Raw genomic sequence first — 24,743 nt, 5'->3', positions numbered from 1 at the left:
AGGAGCTGAGATGGTTCTGCTTTAGTTTTTGACGGAGCCAGATATTTGGTTTGCCACTGCTGATATGTTTTTGGGTGACATTTAATCTTTGCAGTCTTATCGATCTTAACGAGATTTCTGTCCTCTATCACAGAGCGTGTGTGCTTCAGTGTCAGTGGGCGTGACTGCAGTGGCTGTGATTAAGTGGAAAATGAGTCACCATCAAACTATTTTTTTCCTACATCCTAGAGAATCCCAAACTCTGCTGATCACGGACGAGGAAAAGATTGACTCACAAAAGAGTGCACTAAAATATTTTTGTACATATTAATAGCAGCCATAGAAAACAGCATGTTTTACAGGTTTACAGCGAGCTATAAAAGTCTTTCTATGGTTATTTTTGAAGCGTTGTGCTATTATTAATCCTAAAATACAAGATCATTGGAGACATTTTTACAACTATCCCAACACAGTTCACTGACTGTCATGTAGAAACCTGTAGCGTGAAACTCGGCAGAACGTCAAGAAAACGACACAAAAATATGAATTATTAAAAACATGGAGAAGCCACAGATTTATCATGTTTGTGCTGTGTCTTTTAAAAATCAAAAATCAAATATAAAAAAATTCAATGAATAAATAAAGCAAGTTGTTATCTCTCTGCTTAGCGTAGGTTCGATGTATAGCTGACGTTTCCAGTGAACACCCATCAGAAGGTGGGTATAAAGGGATGCACATGGCAGGTTGGGTCCGTGCTGTTGATGCGTGCTCGTGGCTCTGCTGTCTGAGCCCCTCAGCAGAGATCAGAATTCATCAGACGAGGAAACGTTTTCTTTTCTTCTTCAGTCTTCAGACGTCCGGCTTTGGTGAATCTGCACAGAGCAGCTTTTGGCCTCCAGCCTGAGATTTCAGGTCTTGGCTGACAGAAGTGAAACCTGATGTTTTTTTCTCCTGATGTTTTCAACAGAAAACTTCGTCAAAGTTCAAACTATGGTACATATGGTACACCTCATTATTATTATTATTATTATTATTATTATTATTATTATTATTATTATTATTATTATCATTATCATTATTATTAATATTATATTATTATTGTTATTATTATTATTATTATCATTATCATTATTATTATATTATCATCATCATTATTATTATTATTATTATATGTTATTTTATTATTATTATTATTATCATTATCATTATTATTATTATTTTTTTTTAATTATTATTATTATTATTATTATTATTATTATTATTATTATTATTTTATCTAATATTTTATTATCTATCTAGTTTTATCACATAGCAAAAAATCCCCAAAACAGTTAACTGAGGATCTTTATTTTGGTGAGAGTGGGAAGGAAAAAGGAAGAACTTCTTTTTAACAGGAAGAAACCTGCACCAGGTTCAGGGAGGGGGGGGGGCAGCTACCTGCAGCTCTTCTTCTGTTCATGTTCGTCAGTCCAGACTGTTTATAGCAGTAAGCTCTTCTGTCTAATTTGCTTTACTTAATGTTGAATTATTAATTGAGCAGCAGAGGATCAATTCATTCCCAGCATGAAAGTATATCGTTACAATTTTACATTAGGGGTGGCTGTAGCTCAGGTGGCAGAGCAGGTCAGCCACTAATCAGAAGGTCGGTGTTTCGATCGCAGGCTGTCTCCTGGCTGCAGCCAAATATCTTTGGGCAAGATACTAACCCCATGTTTGCCTACTGGTGGTGGTCAGAGGGCCCGGTGGCGCCAGTGTCCGGCAGCCTCACCTCTGTCAGTGCGCCCCAGGGCAGCTGTGGCTACAATGTAGCTGCATCACCAGTGTGTGAATGTGTGTGTGGATGACTGGATGTAGTGTGAAGCACTTTGGCGTCCTTAGGAACTAGAAAAGCGCTATACAAATGCAGGCCATTTACCATTTACAATCCTCTAACATTGATTATTGGTAAATAGTTTTGTGTTACAGTTTTGTGGCAGCACGGTGGTTAGCACTGTTGCCGCACAGCAAGAAGATCCTGAGTTTAATTCCACCATCAGGCCGGGGTCTTTCTGTGTGCATGTTCTCCCCGTGCTTGTGTGGGTTCTCCCCGGGTACTCCGGCTTCCTCCCACCGTTCAAAGACATGCAATTTGTGGGGATAGGTTAATTGGAAAATCCAAATTGCCCATAGGTGTGAATGTGAGTGCGAATGGTTGTCTGTCTCTGTGTGCTAGCTCTGCGACAGACTGGCGACCTGTCCAGGGTGTACCCCGCCTCTCGCCCTATGACAGCTGGGAGAGGCTCCAGCGCCCCCTGCGACCCTGAAAGAGGATAAGCGAATGGATGGATGGATTGTCCTGTGTCACTTTATATTCATTCAAATGGGACTTTGTGAACACAAAAGTGTAGACTACACATAACAGCGCTGGTTGCTGGTTGTTGTCGGTGTCTCCTACATTCCTGAAACATGCTGCTGGAGTTCAGACCAAAACAAATGCCGACTTGCTGGAAACTTTAGTTTCTGCAAGTATCAGAGTGCTGAGCTCTGAACGCTGTTTATGCACGAGTCTCACCTTTCCAAATGGCGTGCTTCGTGACGGGTGTTGCTGTTGTTTACTGCCACGGGTGAAGGCCGCGGGGTGGATGTAGTTCAGGAGGTAGAGCAGGGCATCTGCTAACTGTGAGGTTGATGATTTGATCCCTGGCTGCTCTGGTCTGCATGCTAAAGTATCCCCGGGCAAGATACTGAACCCCAAGTTGCTCTGTAATGTGAATGTGTGTGAATGTTAGAAAGCACTTACTGTAGGCAGAAAGAAAGTGCTTACAAAAATGGGTGGAGGAATTGGAGCTACATCCATCCTGTCATCTGCCTAACCTAGTTTATATTAAATTCAATACATTAACAGAACAATGTTTGGTGCAATATATGAATGCTAGAAACCAGTGTTGGTCAAGTTACTTGAAAAAAGTAATCAGTAACTAATTACTGATTACTTCCCCAAAAAAGTAATCCCGTTACTTTACTGATTACTTATTTTCAAGAGTAATTAATTACTTAGTTACTTTTTAAAAACACGATTTACAACCTGAATAGGTGATAAAGTGATAGATCTTTCAGCCCAATTCTACTTTTTCTGCATAATCATCATACAAAATGTAATCAAATGGAAAAGTCTCTTTTTAAAACTTGTTTTATTCGTTTTAATCTTTTAACTTTATGCATCAAGCAAAAATTTAATTATATGCAACATTCTCTGACTGGAAGAAATTTGTTTACCATTTAAACCTATTTTCTGCACATTCCAGCACATAAAATAAAATATTTTGTGTGTTTACACTCAGTCTTTCAAATAGATGCAAGTAAAACACAGCAGAAAATAAATAAAGTCAAAGACTAGCGGTCCTGTTGCTCTATTTTCACCTGTAAAGCAGGAGTGGGGTAGGCGGAGGGTTACCCTGGTGCAGGTGTGCAGCGGTCAGTGGAAGAATCCGCGAGTTTCTCTGTGAGTTTCCCATTACGTCGTAGCTACTCGGTGCTTGCTCGGAAGTTTAGGGGTTTTTTCGCTGTAAAAAGAAGTTTTCTTCCCACGCACAACGGACACTAATGTTTTTGTCACTTTTTATGGAATCAAACTCAAAGTAAGGTCAGTACTTCCACGCTTTAAACGCTGCACGCTCATACTCTCTCTGCACTCGATATATGATCCATTGTTGATCTGCACACAGCTGTTGTCACGAACGTCGCACTCGCTTACGTCACTGTCATGAGACATTCTCGCAAAAAATCACGGTTTTAGTAACGCAGTAACGCAGCGTTCCTACGGGAAAGTAACGGTAATCTAATTACCGTTTTTGCAATAGTAATCCCTTACTTTACTCGTTACTTGAAAAAAGTAATCGGATTACAGTAACACGTTACAAGTTACTGCCCATCTCTGCTAGAAACATAACTCATGTTCCTCATGTTAAACTGATCTCAGGCTAATGCTATATGCAGACAGTTAGCAGTTAGCACTTGGCAGACGTCAATAGAATTATTGTAAAATAAATATTGGTTGTGTAAATTGTTCTTGAACGCTATAGTTGAAATCTGAGGTGCTTTTCACAATAAAAGCCTATAATCCCAAAGTCTGAGAGAAAACAGCTGCACCTCCTCAGAGTCTGCGGTGGGAGACGATTTCAGCTCATCAGTCCCCATCAGCTGAGTAAAATAGTAAAATGTGAAGAATACATATCAGATATAAGCAATAGTTTAAATGGGGCTTTGTTCTGCAACAACAGAGTTTACCTGCTGCATGAAGCCAGAAGGCAGCAGATTGTCAACATGAAGCAGGTGCATGCATCCTTAGTGGGAGAGGTTCAGCGAGCAGGTTGGAGCTGCACATGTTGGCTTTTTCCCCCTTGTTGCTTTGCTGTGATGTCTGCCTATGCTTTGTTTTAAGCTGGCAATGTGCTCCCTGCCCTGAGAAAACTAAGTATATACATGTAGGTTAAATGGCCTCACAGGACCATGTGTTAATGCCCCGTTTTGTCTCAAACACAGCTGGAGACTTGCCCCTATATTAAACCTGTACTTTAGTGTTGCCTGTGGTTGCATCAGAAGCCAAACGGGGGAGTTGCAGGGGAGCGGCCTCGGTCTCCACATTTCACAAAACAGGTTATTGTGTTTTGTAGAGTTGCCAGCTTTTATGGAACAGTCACTATTTTACAGCCGCCTTTTGGAGATGAAATTCTTCGATATGGATCTGTACTATCAACATGGGCTCTTATCTCTGCCACTGGAGATCTTTCAGCCTCAGTCTTTTATAAAGGTCGTTTCCATTTTCTGCTGAAGAAATATGCAAAATGTTAATATAAATAGAAAAAAGCAAAAGGTAAAAAACAAACATGTGTACATAAACGCTGATAAAGCCTCCATATATTTTTCTCCTTTTCATAAGTGAAAGGAGACAGCCAGGGAGGATAAAAGGAAGGAAAAAACATGTTAACCCTGCCTTACACTATCTTTTAACCCTTTAAAAACAATCAGAGCAGCACGCTCTGTTTTGCGTAAGTATTTTTAAATCCCTGTAGCTCTGCAACCACGTGAGCTAGCGCAATAATTTTTTTGCATATGAAACCGGAGGAGTTGTACTTACATCTTATGCCATCAGCTTGTCCTCGGTCACAGTTTCCTTCCACATATAACTTTGCAAAAACTGCATAAAAAGCACTTGCAGCAACAAAAACATAATATTCCAGAAACACGCTTTGCTGATCCGATCAGCTGTTCATAACACTTCCTACGTCCATCAGCACGAACTATCGCATGTCCACATGACCTGCCCGAAACCAGAAGTGACATCATTTGCAGAAATGTAGTTTTTTACCATCAGGGCCTCATGAGCCTATACTGGTGTTTTTAAAAGTTATCTTTGACTTTATGACTTTCTGTGTCGTTTCTGGGATGCTTAGGACTCATATTGCACTGCTGGAAATAGTTTATTTTGATGCATATGCTGCTTTTTTTGCAAATTTACATTACAATATTTATTTTCGTTTTTCCTGCAGTGTATAAAAATTGGTGTATTTCAAAAATAAAACTATGAAGACACTCAAAATAAATTTCCTGTGGTGGGAAACTATTTTGTGCAACTTTTTTGTATTTACAGTTTTGAGAGATAAGCCTCTTAAATTTCTCTAACTAGAAATATATGTTAAAAAAGCAAAAACGATTTTCAATTTTTTTGTAGTTTATTGGACTTTTTTGCAATTTATGTAATTACTATGCACTTAATGCAGACATATTATTAAAATTTGGGCTGTAATGGTTGTATTGATGTATATCAACTTGAAATGCTCCCAAAAATGGCTCCACAGCATGTAAACATATAATATAAGCTCTGGCGGACTTGGTTCTATGGTAGGTCTTAAAGGGTTAAACAAGTTAGTGTTGTGACCACTGGTGATAAAATGGGAGGACACAGGAACATAGGAACAGTGGAGCAAGGTTCTTTTAGTCTAGCATGTCTTTGTCACTGCTGAGACTCTGAGTGAAGAAGGTGGACCCAAGTGCATATGCGCAAAATATCAAAACTCAATATCAACTGAAAAACTAGCCGTTTATTAAAGGCTGGACTCAGAAATACAAAACATAGGGTAGAACTAAATCACAACCTAAACTGGGTGAGCTAAACACAACAAAACCCTGGAACATGGACATGCACATAGACGTAGAAGCCTGAGGTCATAATCTTGGAAACAAGGTAAGTTAACAGACGCTCGGACATGGAATGAATGAACACAGGAGGTGATCATGGGAAGTGGAAATACAAGACAAGACCTCTTCAAAATAAAACAGGAAACACGAGACGCAGACAACCTGAAATCACAGACAAGAAATACACGAGACTGACCAGAATACGTAAGTGAAACATAACCAGATTGAATTTGAGGCAACTAAATAATGAACCGAGAACTTAATATTATCTTCAAAATACAACAAAAGAGATCAAAAAGCAAATAAAAGCGCTGGGCCACAGACTGACAGTCCTGCTCGGTGCTGGTGGTGCAGCAATTGTAATGCATCTCTGCAGGTTTCCTGTGAAGAACTTTGCAGTTTTAAGGAGATGCAGATAAATGAAGAGGCTTTGTGTAAAACAACAACAATTATGCACTTTTAGCCTGCATGCTTTAGAATAAAAAGCCTATCGTTGCTTTTTGCATATGATTACTTGACAGTTGTCTCTTTTTGTCCTCTACCACTTTATCCTTTTCTCCTGTGGAGAACAATTTCTGTTCTGTCCAGTTGTCCAGTCAAACACAACGACTTCCACTCTTGGTTTCACTCGTGGATTACAGTAGAAAATGTGAGCAATCCCATTTGTTGGAGCAAATACCCTCAATCTCTGTGGGCTTTCTGCCTGTGCAGCATCTATCAGCCATCAATATCAGCCCGAGCCTCTCTGGCTCATCTGTCCATCCCTGCAACTCTTCAATAGTGGGCTATTTAACTGCAGGCAGCAGTCCTCTATTGCCTCTGCAATAAAATATCATTGGATGATGTTTTGGTTCACATGGCTCAAGTGTAGACAGTAAAATGCTGTAATGCTGTCCATTACATTGTCAGTGCTATCTTATCTCGACCCGGATTTATCCACAGTGTTCCCATCGCAGCAGGAGTGTTAGCGCCATAACTGTGAGACCACGGTCGGTCAGCCAGGAAAGAGTCCGGTTCAGTTATTTTCTTACTTTTCCTTTCACGTGCTGGATTCAAGCATCCCCAAAAACATCTAAGTAGGTTTAGAAAAAAGAACGCTTTGGGTCAAAATATATTCTTTCAAAACCCAGAATTTAAATGTGATGTGAGGATCTTAAGAAACAGCCCTGCACGCACTGAACTGTCCCAGTCATACCTTAATCCAGCGAGTCTTTTTATTTATTTATTTATTTAGGACAGTGCATGTTATTGAACATAAATGTAAAAAAAAATTACATGAATGTAAACAAACCAGATTATAGCCAAGGGCTAATTTCCATCTGTTGTCCTTAAGCATAAAAAATAGACATAATAATTCATAAAAATTCATCATTCATTCATAATAAAAACTCCATCACCAAACTTACACATACACACCATTCTGTTCCCAAATAAAACATTAAAACTATACAACTCATACATGATCACACACTTGATTTGTCCATAACCAGTTTTTAACCTTTGCCTTAAACAAATTGAATGTAGAGCATCTCTAATGGGTTGAGGAAGACTGTTCCACAGATGGCCACCCTTGACAGAGAGGACGTTCTGCCCAAATGCTGTCCGTCTGTGGGGTATTCAATTCAATTCAATTCAATTTTATTTATATAGCGCCAAATCACAACAAATGTCGCCTCAAGGCGCTTCATAGATACAGAGAAAAACCCAACAATCATATGACCCCCTATGAGCAAGCACTTTGGCGACAGTGGGAAGGAAAAACTCCCTTTTAACAGGAAGAAACCTCCGGCAGAACCAGGCTCAGGGAGGGGCGGGGCCATCTGCTGTGATTGGTTGGGGTGAGAGAAGGAAGACAGGATAAAAGACATGCTGTGGAAGAGAGACAGAGATTAATAACAGATACGATTCAATACAGAGAGGTCTGTTAACACATAGTGAGTGAGAAAGGTGACTGGAAAGGAAAAACTCAATGCATCATGGGAATCCCCGGCAGCCTACGTCTATTGCAGCATAACTAAGGGAGGATTCAGGGTCACCTGGTCCAGCCCTAACTATATGCTTTAGCAAAAAGGAAAGTTTGAAGCCTAATCTTAAAAGTAGAGATAGTGTCTGTCTCCTGAATCCAAACTGGAAGCTGGTTCCACAGAAGAGGGGCCTGAAAACTGAAGGCTCTGCCTCCCATTCTACTTTTAAATACTCTAGGAACAACAAGTAGGCCTGCAGAGCGAGAGCGAAGTGCTCTAATAGGGTGATATGGTACTACAAGGTCATTAAGATAAGATGGGGCCTGATTATTTAAGACCTTGTATGTGAGGAGCAGGATTTTGAATTCAATTCTGGATTTAACAGGAAGCCAATGAAGGGAAGCCAAAACAGGAGAAATATGCTCTCTCTTTCTAGTCCCTGTCAGGACTCTTGCTGCAGCATTTTGGATTAACTGAAGGCTTTTCAGTGAGTTTTTTGGACATCCTGATAATAATGAATTACAGTCGTCCAGCCTGGAAGTAATAAATGCATGAACTAGTTTTTCAGCGTCACTCTGAGACAGGATATTTCTAATTTTAGAGATGTTGCGCAAATGGAAGAACGCAGTCTTACATATTTGTTTAATATGTGCGTTGAAGGACATATCCTGGTCAAAAATGACTCCAAGGTTCCTCACAGTGTTACTGGAGGCCAAGGTAATGCCATCCAGAGTAAGAATCTGGTTAGATACCATATTTCTAAGCTTTTCAGCGCCGAGTACAATGACCTCAGTTTTATCTGAGTTAAGAAGCAGATATAAACAAGTCTCCTCGGATTGTAGCTCGAGTGGTCCTGTCTGAGCTTTCTTTATGCCTAATGAACTGCTTTAGTGATGTTGGAGCAAGGGAGTGTAAGACTTTATATATTAAACAGACTCTTTTAAGTTTCACTAAGTTATTGAAGTTCAGTAATTTATGTTTTTTTAAACAACAAGTCGGTTTTTTGTCAAGTAGTTTTAAACTTCTTTTATAAATGTTTTCAATAGTTTTAAGTGTTGTTGGACAAGCAAGTGACCAGGACGTCAAACAATAGTCCATATGAGAGATGATCATTGAGTAAAAACACGTTTTTGCAACATTCATATTTAAATTATTACGTATATGATTAAAATTTCGATTATTAAATTTAAGTACCTGGGACACTTTATTTATGTGACTCTTAAAGGATGATGTTGGGTCTAGAATGACCCCAAGATATTTAAATTGTGGAGCTAATTCAAGCTCTGCTCCATCCAGGAATATGTTTGACTGCTTCAAGTTTAAGGGGCGTTTTGAAAAATACATACAGACAGTTTTTGAGGTGTTCAACGTTAGCCATGAGTCCTCCAGCCAGCTATGCATTAATGCTAAAGCAGCTGTAAGATCTATTGCCACCGGCTGGACACTATTTGCTTGCGTATATATAACTGCATCATCCGCATACATTTGAGCAAATATATGGCATCGGAGTCGCTGCTCCGATGCCAAAGGAAACCTCGTCTGTACCTGTGAGCCTGTGACGAGCAGGCGTCTTTGACAGCAATGAGGACGGGATCACCGAGCTGACCCTACTGTCAGATGGCTCAGCATGATTACATTTATAAGACGACGCTATGTTTGGTTTAACCCAGCAGTGGAAGGTGTGGAGCGCGAACTTACCTTAAGTTCAACATGCTAAACATTCTGCTGTGATTTTTCTCAAAGCATTTAAAGAGAAATGTTATCTGCTTTGTTTTGTGGCTACTTAACAAGAACAAAACTGCTGGTTTTGTCTGTCAGAAGCACGAGGACCAGAGATGGGTAGTAACGCGTAATCGGATTACGGTAACGCGAAATCCGATTACTTTTTTCACGTAACGAGTAAAGTAAGGGATTACTATTGCAAAACGGTAATTAGATTACTGTTACTTTCGCGTAGGAACGCTGCGTTACTGCGTTACTAAAACCGTGATTTCTTTGCGAGAATGTCTCATGACAGTGACGTAAGCGAGTGCGACGTTCGTGACAACAGCTGTGTGCAGATCAACAATGGATCATATATCGAGTGCAGAGAGAGTATGAGCGTGCAGCGTTTAAAGCGTGGAAGTACTGACCTTACTTTGAGTTTGATTCCATAAAAAGTGACAAAAACATTAGTGTCCGTTGTGCGTGGGAAGAAAACTTCTTTTTACAGCGAAAAAACCCTAAACTTCCGAGCAAGCACCGAGTAGCTACGACGTAATGGGAAACTCACAGAGAAACTCGCGGATTCTTCCACTGACCGCTGCACACCTGCACCAGGGTAACCCTCCGCCTACCCCACTCCTGCTTTACAGGTGAAAATAGAGCAACAGGACCGCTAGTCTTTGACTTTATTTATTTTCTGCTGTGTTTTACTTGCATCTATTTGAAAGACTGAGTGTAAACACACACAAAAAAATATTTTATGTGCTGGAATGTGCAGAAAATAGGTTTAAATGTTAAACTAATTTCTTCCAGTCAGAGAATGTTGCATAAAAATTTTTTGCTTGATGCATAAAGTTAAAAGATTAAAACTAATAAAACAAGTTTTAAAAAGAGACTTTTCCATTTGATTACATTTTGTATGATGATTATGTAGAAAAAGTAGAATTGGGCTGAAAGATCTATCACTTTATCACCTATTCAGGTTGTAAATCGTGTTTTTAAAAAGTAACTAAGTAACTAAGTAATTAATTACTCTTGAAAATAAGTAATCAGTAAAGTAACGGGATTACTTTTTTGGGGAAGTAATCAGTAATTAGTTACTGATTACTTTTTTCAAGTAACTTGACCAACACTGACGCGGACCATTAAAAAACGGCCTTGGAGTTCATAAAGAAAATATTTGTAATGTTGAAGAGATTGAATTTCCTTCTTCAACACATGAAAACTATTACTTGTTTTACAGTCCTCAATTCATTGTGTTGTTGACGAGCCTCGATTTTAGACCTTTATTGATCAGATTTAAAATTGATATCAAATCCAACTTTTGTGGGAGCGCTGCTTTAAATAGTTGTTTTACGTTGATTCAACCATGTCCCGCAGGCTTGAAATGACTCATTTTTATTAAATTACTCTTCTGTGTGTATGGTGCACCACGCTGTAGTGGAAGAAAAACTTCAATTTAAAGGAATCGGAGCATCCATCAAAGCGATATAGTTTGTCTTTGGTGAGTTAAAGGTCAGAGTGAAACATTTCTGCCCTTCCTGATGCCCTGAAGACATTTTTGATCTTCTGTCAGTGTTTCGTCTGCCGGTTCGTATGTGCTCACAGACCCTCCCAAAACAAAACCCTGAACTCTGTCATAGTTTTTTATGTGTTTGTTGCTCTTTAAGATATTTAGCTTTCTTTCTGAAACGCTGTAAGTATTCTTACTATCCATTTATATATAACAAGTACCACCGGTACTTACCGTAGAGGGATTTTAATGTGTGTTTAATACTTGGGTTTGTCTGTGGTGCAGGTTAAAGAATAAACATACTACAGTTGTGTTTTAATTCACATTTTTATAGTATATAATACTACTGGAAAACTGCTTTATGGCTGATGTATTTCTAATTAACATCCCTCAGTAACCCTGCGTTCATCTTAAATCACAGTACAAGACCTGAAATTACATGTAAGATAAATGACATTACATTACATTGATTATTACTCTGGGTACATAGGTGTTATTTGCTATTATGTGGTATATAATAGAAGACGGCAAAGAAGGAAGAAGAATGTGTAGAAAAGACTTATTAAATTCTCAGAGATTAATGATAACCTTAATGTTTTTGTCTTTAAATGTAAGAAAGAGAGAAGACGTAGCTGAAATGTGGCACTTTTTCTACCACCTTTGCACCTAATTGTGAATTGGATGAAATAAATAGACTTTGTGTCCGCCTCTACCAAACATGTTTGTGACAAGAGTGTAAAAGGCATCCTCTTTCTAACAGCCAAGTATATCATCTCGTGTTACTAGGATGCTGTTCTCCAGCATCCTGCACTGTTGCAAGCTGCATGTACGGTCATGATCGTAAACCTCAGTCGAGGACAAACAAATGACAGCAGAGCACCGGCAATCTGTAACTCTCATCCTGGAACGACTGCTGTAAGTAGTGGAAAGAATGAGGATGACAAATGGATCCAAGAGCACACAACACAGAGGAAAATACTTCACACAAAGGGCATCATCAGGTTTTGATTGTTTTGAGGTCACTGATTGTGTTGCTGCAGGGTGGAACTCAAGAACAGGAAGAGAAAACCGTTTTCAAACGGTTATTTAATTCATGAATTTGACCTTCTCTCGCTATGTTGTGGGTTTTTTAACCCTTTAAAGCTAGCGCAATAATTTTTTTCGCATATGAAACCGGAGGAGTTGTACTTACATCTTATGCCATCAGCTTGTCCTCGATCACAGTTTCCTTCCACATATAGCTTTGCAAAAACTGCATAAAAAGCACTTGCAGCAACAAAAACATAATATTCCAGAAACACGCTTTGCTGATCTGATCAGCTGTTTGAAACACTTCCTACGTCCATCAGCGTGAACTATCGCATGTTCGCCATGACCTGCCCAAAACCAGAAGTGACGTCATTTTCGCAGAAATGTAGTTTTTTACCATCAGGGCCTCATGAGCCTATACTGGTGTTTTTAAAAGTTATCTTTGACTTTATGACTTTCTGTGTGGTTTCTGGGATGCTTAGGACTCATATTGCACTGCTGGAAATAGTTTATTTTGATGCATATGCTGCTTTTTTGCAAATTTGCATTATAATATTTATTTTCGTTTTTCCTGCAGTGTATAAAAATTGGTGTATTTCAAAAATAAAACTATGAAGACACTCAAAATAAATTTCCTGTGGTGGGAAACTATTTTGTGCAACTTTTTTGTATTTACAGTTTTGAGGGATAAGCCTCTTAAATTTCTCTAACTAGAAATATATGTTAAAAAAACAAAAACAATTTTCAATTTCTTTGTAGTTTATTGCACTTTTTTGCAATTTATGTAATTACTATGCACTTAATGCATACATATTATTAAAATCTGAGCTACAATGGTTGTATTGATGTATATCAACTTGAAATTCTCCCAAAAATGGCTCCACAGCATGTAAACATATAATATAAGCTCTGGCGGACTTGGTTCTATGGTAGGTCTTAAAGGGTTAAGACTTCTGGTAATATGCTGATCATTTAGGAGTGAAAAATGCTGTCTTTAAAACCCAGGACAGGAAGTAAAGTTCATGTTTTTAGTGAGAAACAGGAAATTGGGAATAGCATCAAAACGGTTTCTTTTCACCAACTTCATAGAAGGGCACCAGGGGACAATGGTTCAATGAGCCATGGTTTCCTGCACTCACTGATTAGATTGGACACTAAGGAGCAGATTCGCTAAGCTAGACAAATAAAATAATATGGCGTCAGAGCAAAAGTGAGTGAAATGTTTTACAAGTTATTTACTAACAGCTAAGTTATCAGCAACTATGCAGCCAATTCATTTTATTTATGACTAGCAATCCAAGAGGAGCACCAGGTGGATCACAAAGGATGAGGTAGTGTCAGGAAGCAAGTAATAATACAGTGCAAGCGCCGATTTTAGATTTTCTCTCTGAAAACTGTGTGTCGGTTTAGTGAGAGGCAGCTGAAGGACGATCAACAGGTTTTCAAAATAAGGATGAAGTGTTCTGTGTGGGTTCCTGTGGGTCAAGGCTCAGTTGAAGTGCAGGATTCATCCAGTGGTGGTCTGCTATTCCACCGTGTGAATCTGACACCTGTGTCTAACAGCTGACCACAAAATATGACCAAACACAAACCCGAGCTGTCCGTGCATAAAAGTAAAATGACGAAATGTGTGCATCGCTTGTGTTTTTTCTGCAAGCCCCGCAAGGCTGCGGGTCCTTATTAAAGTCAGTATTGCATAATGTAATATCCAGAAACTAGTGTAATGCACTAAGATAGTTTAATAAATGCTAAATATCTGAATAACTGATGATCTGTTATGTCATGAGACACTCTTGCAAAAAAATATCATGGTTTAGTAACGCAGTAACGCAGTGTGATTATTGGAAAGTAACAGTAATCTAATTACCTTTTTTGCAATAGTAATCCCTTACTTTAATAGTTACTTGAAAAACGTAATCAGATTAAGGTGACGCGTTACTGCCCATCTCTGGGGCTAACACATAGACAAAGACAACCATTCACACCTATGGGCAATTTGGATTAATCACTTAATCTATCACTTAATCTAACCCTCCCCATGTCTTTGGACTGTGGGAGGAAGCCGGAGTACCCGGGGGAACCCGGGCAAACTACATGGTGGAATTAATAATACTGCAAAATAACTTTTCCTCACTAGAAATATAATGATCAATATAAAGTTGGTGGAAATGCTTGCATCCATAGTTCTACAGACAACACAAATGGCCAGTGAGCAGCAGAAGAGGTTAATGAGTAGGGCTGGGTATCGTCATTGATTTCTAGAATCGATTCTATTCCGATTCACAAGGTCCTGAATCGATTCGATCCACGATTCGATTCAATTCGATTTGAATCGGGGAAATTTTGACAGTCAGAAATATTATAATTCAGATCAGTACATTTACATATTTTTGTATTTATAAAAAGGAAGCTGACACACGCAAGACTTTATCAAAGGTGTGAGCGTCACAGCAGAGGCCTTTGTGTCAAAGTAGCTGAAGATAAAACACAGAAACACATGAAGGTGATTTTCCTGTTCTGGGATTTTATAAAAATATTCTTCAGTAGATCAAAAACGAAAGAAAACCATTAATCAACACATGAACATTACCTCTGAAGTTACAGCGGTTTTATTAGAGACACGCTGAGCGTTTTGCATTTTGCATAATTTTAAAAAGATTAAATTTGTTCAGAAGCCTGTTGAACGGCAGAAATTAGGTTTTCTTTTCGGAAGAATGTAAAAGGGAAAAAAACAGCGACTGACAGCGCTGTAAACAACGGTAGACTTGTGCGTAACAAGCAAGCAAATATTGAAGAAAAAAGATCTTTAGACGGGAAACTGTTCTTGAAGTACAGAGAGAGAGAGAGAGAGCTGTGCATGTGGTGGAAGCAAAACAGTAAAAGTCAGAGTGAATTCATGACGATGTTTATGTGAAGCGTAGTTTGGATCTTCTTTTGCTGCTGGTTCGGTCAATATTGTTTGGAGAGACATCAAACTAACAGCTTTGGAATCAGCGCATAAAGGAGGTGAACACAAAGCGTGGACCCGCCCACAGATCAGAATCAGCGAGCTGTCGGCTTTCAGCCCCAACCGTGAGAAAGGCGACATCTCACTGATTCAGATCCGCGGGTCGCGCTGTGTGTTTAAGTCTCTGTGCAGAATCCGTGTTCCTGCTCTCGTTTACTGTCTTAGCTGTTTGGTGGTTGTTGAAATTTTGTGAGATTTCACCAGAGATTCTGGCATTTTGGGCAAAATAAATTAATATTAAAAAATCGATTCAGGATTTTAATGAATCGATTTTACGTTATCCAAGCCAGAATCGATTTTAATCGATAAATCGATTATAAAAACCCACCCCTATTAATGAGTACTCAAGCAACAGCAACACCAAACATGACAGCGCACTGGACAAAACCTAAGGTTCAAAGATGAGGTCGTTGTTTAAACAAGCACCAGAGGAATTCTGTAATGTCGAGATATTTGACTGTCATGTTCACCGTGTCTCCTCACTAAATCCCAACAGTAGATTTAAAAGTTAAAGTTTTAAAAATTGTTGTTAATTAGTGTAAAATTGTGCCCGTCCACAACAGCAGCCTTGCCTGCCTTAATGCCAGCACTAATGCTTCGAGCCGCGGTCAAAGGACATGTTGTGCATAAATGAGTCACGCCAGAATCTGACAAAACAGTATTGACACCCTGCAAATGAGAATGGACTGAAGGGAAAAGAGGAAATTTCAAGTTCTCACAAATAGTAATGGCATTAAATCGGTCAATAAGTAGAGATTTCTTGGTTTCCCCCTCAGAGTTTCTTTCTTTTTCTCCAATTTTCTTTCATTAACAAAAATTGCGAAGGTAAACGTCAGACCTACTTAAAGGCTGAAGTCGTGATAAATTCACCAAACCACCATCCAATAACAACCTTTTTATCCCTTTACCTCTGACCCAGTCTCCCTCTCTCCCTGCTTGCTGCTCTGTTGTACAGTAGCTGCTCCACACTGATAGTCGTCTCTTTCCTGTGTGCGATCAGATGAATGCTCACTAATAGGTTTTCAGTTTTATTCACTGAGCCCCTGGTACAGAATTAAAGGGGATTTTCCGGCAGTAATTAATTGAAGTGTCCTTTTAAAGGGGAAGTATCTTTTGTCTTGATATAGTGACTGAAGTCATTAGCTGGAACCTCAGTGGTGCAGATTTGTGAATCACATATTCCCTCCAGATTCATTTGGCTATTTTCGAGACTATTGGAGCCAAAAGACTACACAGTCAATTATTGTTAACATTATACTGCGTGTTGTAATTTATCTATAGGCACATCTGCCCATTATACATAATAAAAAAGCAACTTTGTCAGCAATTTTCCCTGTTTTTATATCATATGGATACATTGTAGTAGGGCTGCTCGATTATGGCAAAAATGATAATCACGATTATTTTCACTGAGATCTCGATTATTCGACAATATTTATTTAACAATAACAATGTATTGAATAATGACTTTAAAAAATAATATAAAATAGTGCAAATACTGATAACAGTGCAAATGTTTGCAATATAAGAAATAAATGAAAAATGTAAACATCTATGTTTAGTGAAGTTTGCAGTGTTGCTCTGTGGTGCAGCTACGACACTGTAGCAAAGTTTACACACTGTGTCTACTTGATCCACGTCTGACTGAACCCATAATGTTTCCACACCACTGAAGTTTTTTACCTCTTTTCAACCAACAGCAGTCACTCTCCTCTCCAAATAACTTCTGCTTAGCTTTCCGAGCTTCCCTCGGGTCCTCTTAATCAGCGGTCCCCAACCCCCGGGCCTCGGACCTCGGTCCTTGAGTCGTTTGGTACCGGGCCGCGAGAGTTGAGGCTCAGGTGTGAAATGTATAGTTTTCAGTGTTATTTTGTTATCGTTTTTATCGTTTACTCGGTTTTCACGTGTGTTATGAATAAATCTTCTTTTTTTCGGTACCGGTACTAGTTTTATTTTGTTGTATTTATCCGCGACACCTTAAAGGCCGGTCCGTGACAATATTGTCGGGCATAAACCGGTCCGTGGCGCAAAAAAGGTTGGAGACCGCTGCTCTTAATTGTTGTGACGCGTGTTCGAAATGCAGAGAGGTGCGCTCGATTTGCCACACGGAGCAGCGCGAGAGTAAAGCACGAGGGAGGGGCTAATAATCGGCTCAGTCATTTTTAATGATCGTTGAAAGCCCAGATCGTAATCGAGATTAAAATGCGATTAATTGAGCAGCCTTACATTGTAGCCAATCTGATATTTGATTAGAACTCTGACCTCAAAAACAACTGATCCAGTTAGTGCTGGAAGCATTTCAGTCATGAACAAAACATGCAGGGAATTATAGTTTTGCTACTTGCTGACATTTTTGTTTTGTCTTGGTTTCATTTCAGCCACTTGCAACATATTTGTTGTTGTTGTTGTTGTTTAGTTTGCGATTAAACAAAATTTGAGAGATTTAAACATAGTTTCACTTGTAAACTGATTTCTCGCTGTAGATAATTCTTACACTCACTATCATAATAAACACAAACACTAGAAGAGTGAAGGTGTTTATTCTTACCAACTAATTCAAGTCTGATAAAGTCCGACTGTACAGGAAATTTAAACAAAGCACACAGTTACTTACTGAATGACAACCTTCTCACACACTTCCTTTATAGTCTCAACCAGGCTGTACTCGCTCAGGTTAAATGGGTTGAAGGCCACGCTGTGAGTCATATAATTTTCCTACTCACGAAACCACTCAGGGGCTCCGACACCCAGAAGAATCTATCTGTTATGGTTCTACATCATTTACTCAGGTATTTTCTTCAATTTGTACGCTGCCTGATGATTGGTCCACTGATGATAGCACCGAGAATAAGAATAAGACGAATGTTGTGGCTTAGCATGTGTGAGGGTGAGAATGAAACACAGTACCATATCAAATTTTGCTAAGCTCCATGAAATAATACCCACTTTCTGCAGGTCTGCCATTGTCTAGCTCTTAATAGTTGGCATACTTCCTGCATAAAATCCTGTGTGAAAGGTTACGATCCCTCATGCTAATAGCTCTCCGGGGTCTTGCATTTTAATCAGTTGCCTTGAGCCTTCGGTTCATGTTCCTTAGTCTAGTTAAGATGGAGGCCTCACCTTATGATTCAACCCTGGCTAAGAACCTCATCCTTAAAAGCAGGGAGCGGATAAGAAGCACTGGCTGCTGCTTCTTTTTTAAACACACACGATGAAACTGGTAATGGGAATGATTAGCTTTGCATTAGGCAGCGCCAGTAAGTGTTGAATAAACAACTGCACAAGATTTAATGATCAAATACAATCTTTTTCCACCAGGTGATCATGAATTATTCCCCCCATACTCTCTACAGAGACCTGCACAGTCTCCAGAGATGCCCCTTGTAGATCTCGCCTGTACAGGCATGCTGAGTAGCAGCAGACGCAATCAGCTGAACACACAGTTATTAATTAAGCCTAAGAAAAGGGAAGAGCGATATTCTGTCATTTGCTTGCTTCCCCAGATTAATGACTCGTTTTTAAAACCGTATTCTTTGGCAGGACATTAAAAGCATGAAGTGTTTGGACAGGTCTGGTGGCGTCACAGCCGCGGGGTAATTACGTTTTCTTTAATGATTATTGGGATCGTGTGGTGTTTCTGCTAAAATCCCCCATTAATCAATGGACGTAGGTTGTGAGTTTCCTGATTAGTGTTGCAAACGTGTGTTATACACACTGAGTCAACAGCTTTCATGCATTCTTCAAATATCACATTTCGTTAACCCTCAACCGTCCACGTTGTTCAGTGACCACATTTGTTTTTCTTGATCAGTGTTTAGTAGGGCTGCCACAAACGATTATTTTGATAGTCGACTAGTCACCGATTATTTTTGCGATTAGTCGACTAATCAGATCATCATCCATTGGACGTAAAACGTACAGCTTATTGCACCAGCAGCATCTGCTCTTATATAACTATCATTAGCTTACAGCTTTAAGTGTTTAAGGTATGTGCTAACTAAAAATAAAGACAAGATGATAGTTTATTAAATTTTAATGACATTTACAGATTGTTTCGGTGAAGTTTAATAAACTCCTTGCTATCTAAAATATAACAGGACACCGGAGTAAATTCTCCAGCATCTCACACTTCTGATAATCAGCTGTTTGCTTGATGTTTATTCAGCTGTGTAAAAACTATAACTTTAATCTCAGCCAAACCGATTTACTCAGGAACAAATAAAATACTAAAAAAAGCCAAACAATAACATTTTTAAGTTATCTAAGTGACTTATATATCATGTTTAACCTGAGTAGAGAAAGACGGCGGTGGGTTTGAAAACGATTAGCCGGGAGTCCGGTGTTCTCACGGCTCTAGTTAGCCTAGCCCCCGGCTAGCTATCGAGCTAGTGGCTAACAGACGTCTCCGAAAACGTCGGAGCGCTTTTGAAAATATGTGGTGTCTTGATAAACTGAGCAGATATTTGAGGTTTACACAGCTACATTCTCGCCTGAAAACATGTTAAACGTTTATTTTGTGACCCAGAAAGAATAATAAGAGTAATATTAAAACTAACTAGCTGCCGCCATTGTTGGAAACTGAGCAGGGCTGCGCTATGAATTCTGGGACACAGCTTCTTCTTCTTCGGGGTTTAACGGCAGCTGGCATCCTTGTACATGCAGTGCTGCCATCTTCTGTTTCAGTCCGTTATTACACTCTTAAATCCTACTACTTATTCCTGCGTCTTTTGTGATCTTACAAAGCTTCAAACGACGCGTCGACTATTAAATCAGTCATCGACGATTTTAATAGTCGACGTAATCGTGACTAGTCGACTAATCGTGGCAGCCCTAGTGTTTAGCTTCCTTGTCTCTTCCCTTCAAGCCTCCATCCTGCTTCTAACCAGTTTTGTCCTTTTTCTACCATTCGCTTTCCTTCTTTATAACTCTCTTTTCTCATTTACATATTTATGTCTTTGTGGTGCTTCAAAAAATAGTTGTTTATCCTTTTTTCTTTTTCTCTCCATTACTTTGAGGTTCTTGACCGCACCGTCTGACATTTTTAATTCTTTCCCTCTCCTTTCTCTCCCATTTAGTTGAGTTTTCTCTCCACTCGCTTCCTCTCTGCTCTGTTTGGGGTCATGAAAGAAGATGGTTCAGCTGGTCATTATGCTCTGCGGAGTGTCTTCCAGCCTCAGGGCCTGACATTTGACTCCTTCATGGGACCTGTAGCATTCATTATGCTGGCAGGAGACGAGGGGACGAGCAAAATATATGCAAATGGAAGAGGAGTGTAGTGAGCTCCACTTTATTCTAACTGAGAAAGCTCTCGTTAAACTCCCCAAAAATACTTTATATCTACAAGTTGTGGATGTGAAAACAAACAAGTCCCTTAAATCAAGTTGTATATTTGTTATTAACCCTATAAGATGTCTGAATATCGTTCGGTATTTTTATGCGGTGTTTTTGTTTCTTTTTTCCTGAATTCAAAGACCCTGCGACTCAGGTGGTGTGACTGACACAAAACTGCCAAAAGCTTTATCTCTGCAAACAGTGTGTGCTGCTAAAATGGATAAATGTGATTGTGTAGCTTCAAGAAATAGAATTTGAGTGACTTGAGGCATCACTGGAGGCGAGGTTCAGACACAAAATGCAAATGATATTAGTTTTGGCTTTGACACTTTATTCAGCCCGAGTGGAAAGAAGTCACTAAAGAAAAGAAGTGTGTGGAGGAACAATCAGTATTCACTGTCAAATAAATGTAAAGAGATATAAATAACAGCAGTTGTTCAATGATGTAGAAACAATAAATAATAACAAATAATAATAATAATAATAATGTACTTTTTAATGAAAAATAGTAAAACACAGAATGTGAAATACAAAACAAATAGACAAACCAAGTGAAGCAATAAAGCTGTAATTATATTGAAACTAGAGCTGGGCGATAACGATATATATCACGATATGTTTTTTTCATTTCAGGCGATAACGATATACATCACGATATGTTTTTTTCATTTCAGGCGATAACGATATATATTACGATATGTTTTTTTTTTTTTTTTTTTAAATTTCAGGCGATAACGATATATATCACGATATGTTTTTTTTTTTTAAATTTCAGGCGATAACGATATATATCACGATATGTTTTTTTTTTTTAAATTTCAGGCGATAACGATATATATCACGATATGTTTTTTGTTTTTTGTTTTTTCATTTCAGGCGATAACGATATATATCATGATATAAGCCAAATAACGATATTTGTAAGATTTAAATGTGCCATTGCTCACAAGTAAAATGTGAAATAATCAGCAGCTTGTTTTGATTTAAATATTTATTTCCCATAATAAGTTCAACAGGGTAGATGTACTTAAGGAACATGAGACTTTTTCAGATAAATAAAGACAAATATTGCAAACTACACAAAAGGCAGCCGCTAAAGCGTTTAAGTTTCAAAATAGAACAAACGAAACTACTAAATTGTCAATTCCACTTAGAAATTATTAATTCTAAAAATAAATCTTAGTTTGTTTTACAGAAGAACAGACAAAATTGACTAACTTTTGTCAATATCAAATAAACTGAGAACTAAAAGGAAATTCTCGATCTCTCCTTGTTGTATAGCTGAGCTTTTCAAACAGTTTTAACAGTTACTTTAGTCTGACAAAAGCCGAATGACGAATTAGCGCTTCCAGTCAGAGATTGAGCATGCACTGCTTTATTGTATTTCCAGACTTGCTTTCGGCACATTTACAGTGCACTACTCTGTTTTTGTCAGACTTGAAATAGCAGAAATACCTTCACACTACAGAACTTCTGTGGCTCTTCCGTTCGACAATCTCTCCGGCATTGGAACCATCATCTGTTTTCTCTTCGCTAACCTTCGGTCACGCTCTCGGTTGATTTTCTCTAGTCAGCACACTCATTTCCTCCATTACCCGGGCAGCACGGCGGCTGGCTGCTTCCCAAACAAATACACATGTGCAGCTTGGCACTTGTGCTGTACGTAACAAGTCACGTGACGCTGCGGCTGTGATTGGTTCGGCTCTGCGCTAGTTAATTTGGATTGGCTGTTCTTTTTTTTTTTTTTAAGAGGACAAGAGCGATGAGGTCTATCGCAATAGTTAAATTTTTCTATCGAGAAAAAGTTATTTCGCAACACATATCGTTATCGTTCTATCGCCCAGCTCTAATTGAAACATTTTGAGAAAAAATGTAACTGATTCCTTACTTTCAGCGAGTCGTACTGGATGGAGGAGCTGATGGCAGCTTAGAGTTAAGCCTTTTTTATGTTTACGACACATTGTGAGTTCTGCTGTCGAGCGTAGACGTCCTGTTAGGAAACAGCTTGATTGAACTCCTGAAACTGGTGGTTTTGGAGGTGGTGTGTAATTCTCACTCAGTCACAAAAATATGAGCGTGTGGTCTGATGTTGGTTTTGACTGCTGGGAGCTGTTGTGAGAGAAAGTGATTTCTAGATTTTGTCTGGCAGAATTATGCGTAACAATCGGATTTATTCACTTCCATAACGAGTACTCGTGTCTTCAAATCTATTAATTCATACCTGCATCTTCATTAAAAAATGTCCTCAGTAGATTCGTCCCCTGCTGTGTATTCAGATTTACCAAAAAAACTTCATTAACTACTTTCAAAGATTTCCATTTGTGCCTCATCTCAAACCAACCTAAATTAACAACCCAGTGATTTCCTCTAACATAATATCAGCACAAAACATTTATCACAGTTGCTGCGACCCATCTTCAGGTCATAACATGGAAGAGGCATTAACTTCCCCAAAAGCCAAGCAGCCACAAGAAGTAGCAAGAAGTGTTTGTTTTGGGTCGACGGCAGATTAACAGTCAGATCCAAAACTTCAGACTGAGCCTATACACCAAAGAAAACAAAACTAAGCTCCAAAGTGCTCACAAATGACTTTATGAAACAAAAACCTGACGTCTGTTGTTTAATCAAAAGACAACAGAAAACAGCAGTCGCTGGTTGGGCCTTCAGGGAAGCGAACGATCCTCCTCTGATGCTGCAAAGGTTTTTCCTTTGCTCCTGAATCACAGACTGACTGTGTCCTCCTGTCACAGCCAGCGCGTCCTGAGCATCAAATGTAGGAAATCAACATTTTGTATGTAGTTTTAGTTGCTTGTAGTCTTGTTTTGGTCCTTATACACTATAGTGAGAGCCTCGTTTGCACTGCCAGAAAAAAGTGGATGCTGATGTTCTCCAGGTCGGCCGTTTGTCACTGATTTGAACTTTTTAGATTGAGTTTGGTCGTCTCAGGATCTTGTCTGTCGTGCTTATTTATTTATATATATTTAACCCCATTAGCTTCCACAGTAGTGGTTGCTAGTCTTCCTGGGCCCCAAGTCATCAAGTATAATCTAATAAAACATTACATAATAAAGAAGATGCAAAAATTGTGCGAGGTTTTACAGTTGTAAAAATGTAAGCATGCAAATATCAATATCATTGAGGCACGACAATAATTAAAAACTGTGTAAAAAGGCTTTTAAATGTTTGTTTTTTAAATTATGAATAGCAGCTAGTTTATAAGGCCGTTTATTCCACTTAAAAGATGCTCTGAATATAACACAGTTTTTCAGTTACTTAGTTCAGTTACTTTTGGCTCGAGGAATTACTAAATTGCGCTTTGTTAAAAATTATGTATTTCATCTGGATACTGCAGCCGAGCAGAGAAAAAAACGTGGTGTGTTTAACAGTATTGATTGATTGATTGATTGATTGAATCTTTATTTTGAACATGTTGAAAAAGTACAACAACATAGAATTAAAAGAGACAAATGAACAAAGCAAAACAAACTACAAATAACTTTCATGTTCAAAAAGGAGCAGGAAGAAGCATAAACCTATTTAATCCCACCCCTTTTCCACTATCTAGTAATCAATTGACCCTGTGCACGAGAAAATGCTAACTTCCTGGTTTGAGACCGGATGTGGGGTTGTACATTTCCGGTAGCTTTACTTTGCGGTCAATCGCTACTGCGAAGATATTCTCCAAAATCATGTCCAAAACTCGAAAACGGAACGATCGCGTTAAGTCACAAAGAGCAGAAGGTGGGAACACTCAACACTGTTGTGTCATAAAAAAATCTAATGATCAATTTTGACATTTAAAGAGTTTAGATCGATCAGTTGTTTACATCATTAAACACAAGCAGAACTACATCACTGCAGCAGAAGACACATTGTCCACATTCAGAAGCACATCTCTGTATAGTGACTGGTCTTATGATTTAAACAGGCAAATGTTCAGCATTCAAACTACAGGTGAACAATAGTCAAACCAGGTGTTTTCCCCATTATGTCGATATCAGCTAGTCAAGTACACACCTACACAGCATGTTAACAAACC

At 38.8% G+C, this 24,743-nt stretch overlaps 1 protein-coding gene and 2 long non-coding RNA genes across 5 annotated transcripts in view; all 3 read left to right on the top strand.

Annotated features, from left to right (window-relative positions):
- Positions 1 to 24,743, top strand: part of LOC146515921 (uncharacterized) — a 496,024-nt gene that overhangs the window by 281,630 nt on the left and 189,651 nt on the right. The gene's annotated exons all lie outside the window — the stretch shown is intronic.
- cdh13 (cadherin 13, H-cadherin (heart)) overlaps positions 1 to 24,743 on the top strand; it is a 490,756-nt gene that overhangs the window by 276,362 nt on the left and 189,651 nt on the right. The gene's annotated exons all lie outside the window — the stretch shown is intronic.
- On the top strand, positions 1,219 to 24,061 carry LOC146515922 (uncharacterized). The gene is made up of 2 exons (XR_014875042.1): positions 1,219 to 7,769; positions 8,936 to 24,061. It is a non-coding gene; the product is annotated as an uncharacterized LOC146515922 (long non-coding RNA).

Source organism: Neolamprologus multifasciatus, chromosome 7 (assembly GCF_963576455.1).
Source record: "Neolamprologus multifasciatus chromosome 7, fNeoMul1.2, whole genome shotgun sequence".
NCBI classification, from domain to species: domain Eukaryota; kingdom Metazoa; phylum Chordata; class Actinopteri; order Cichliformes; family Cichlidae; genus Neolamprologus; species Neolamprologus multifasciatus.
This window is presented reverse-complemented; position numbering and strand designations above follow the sequence as displayed.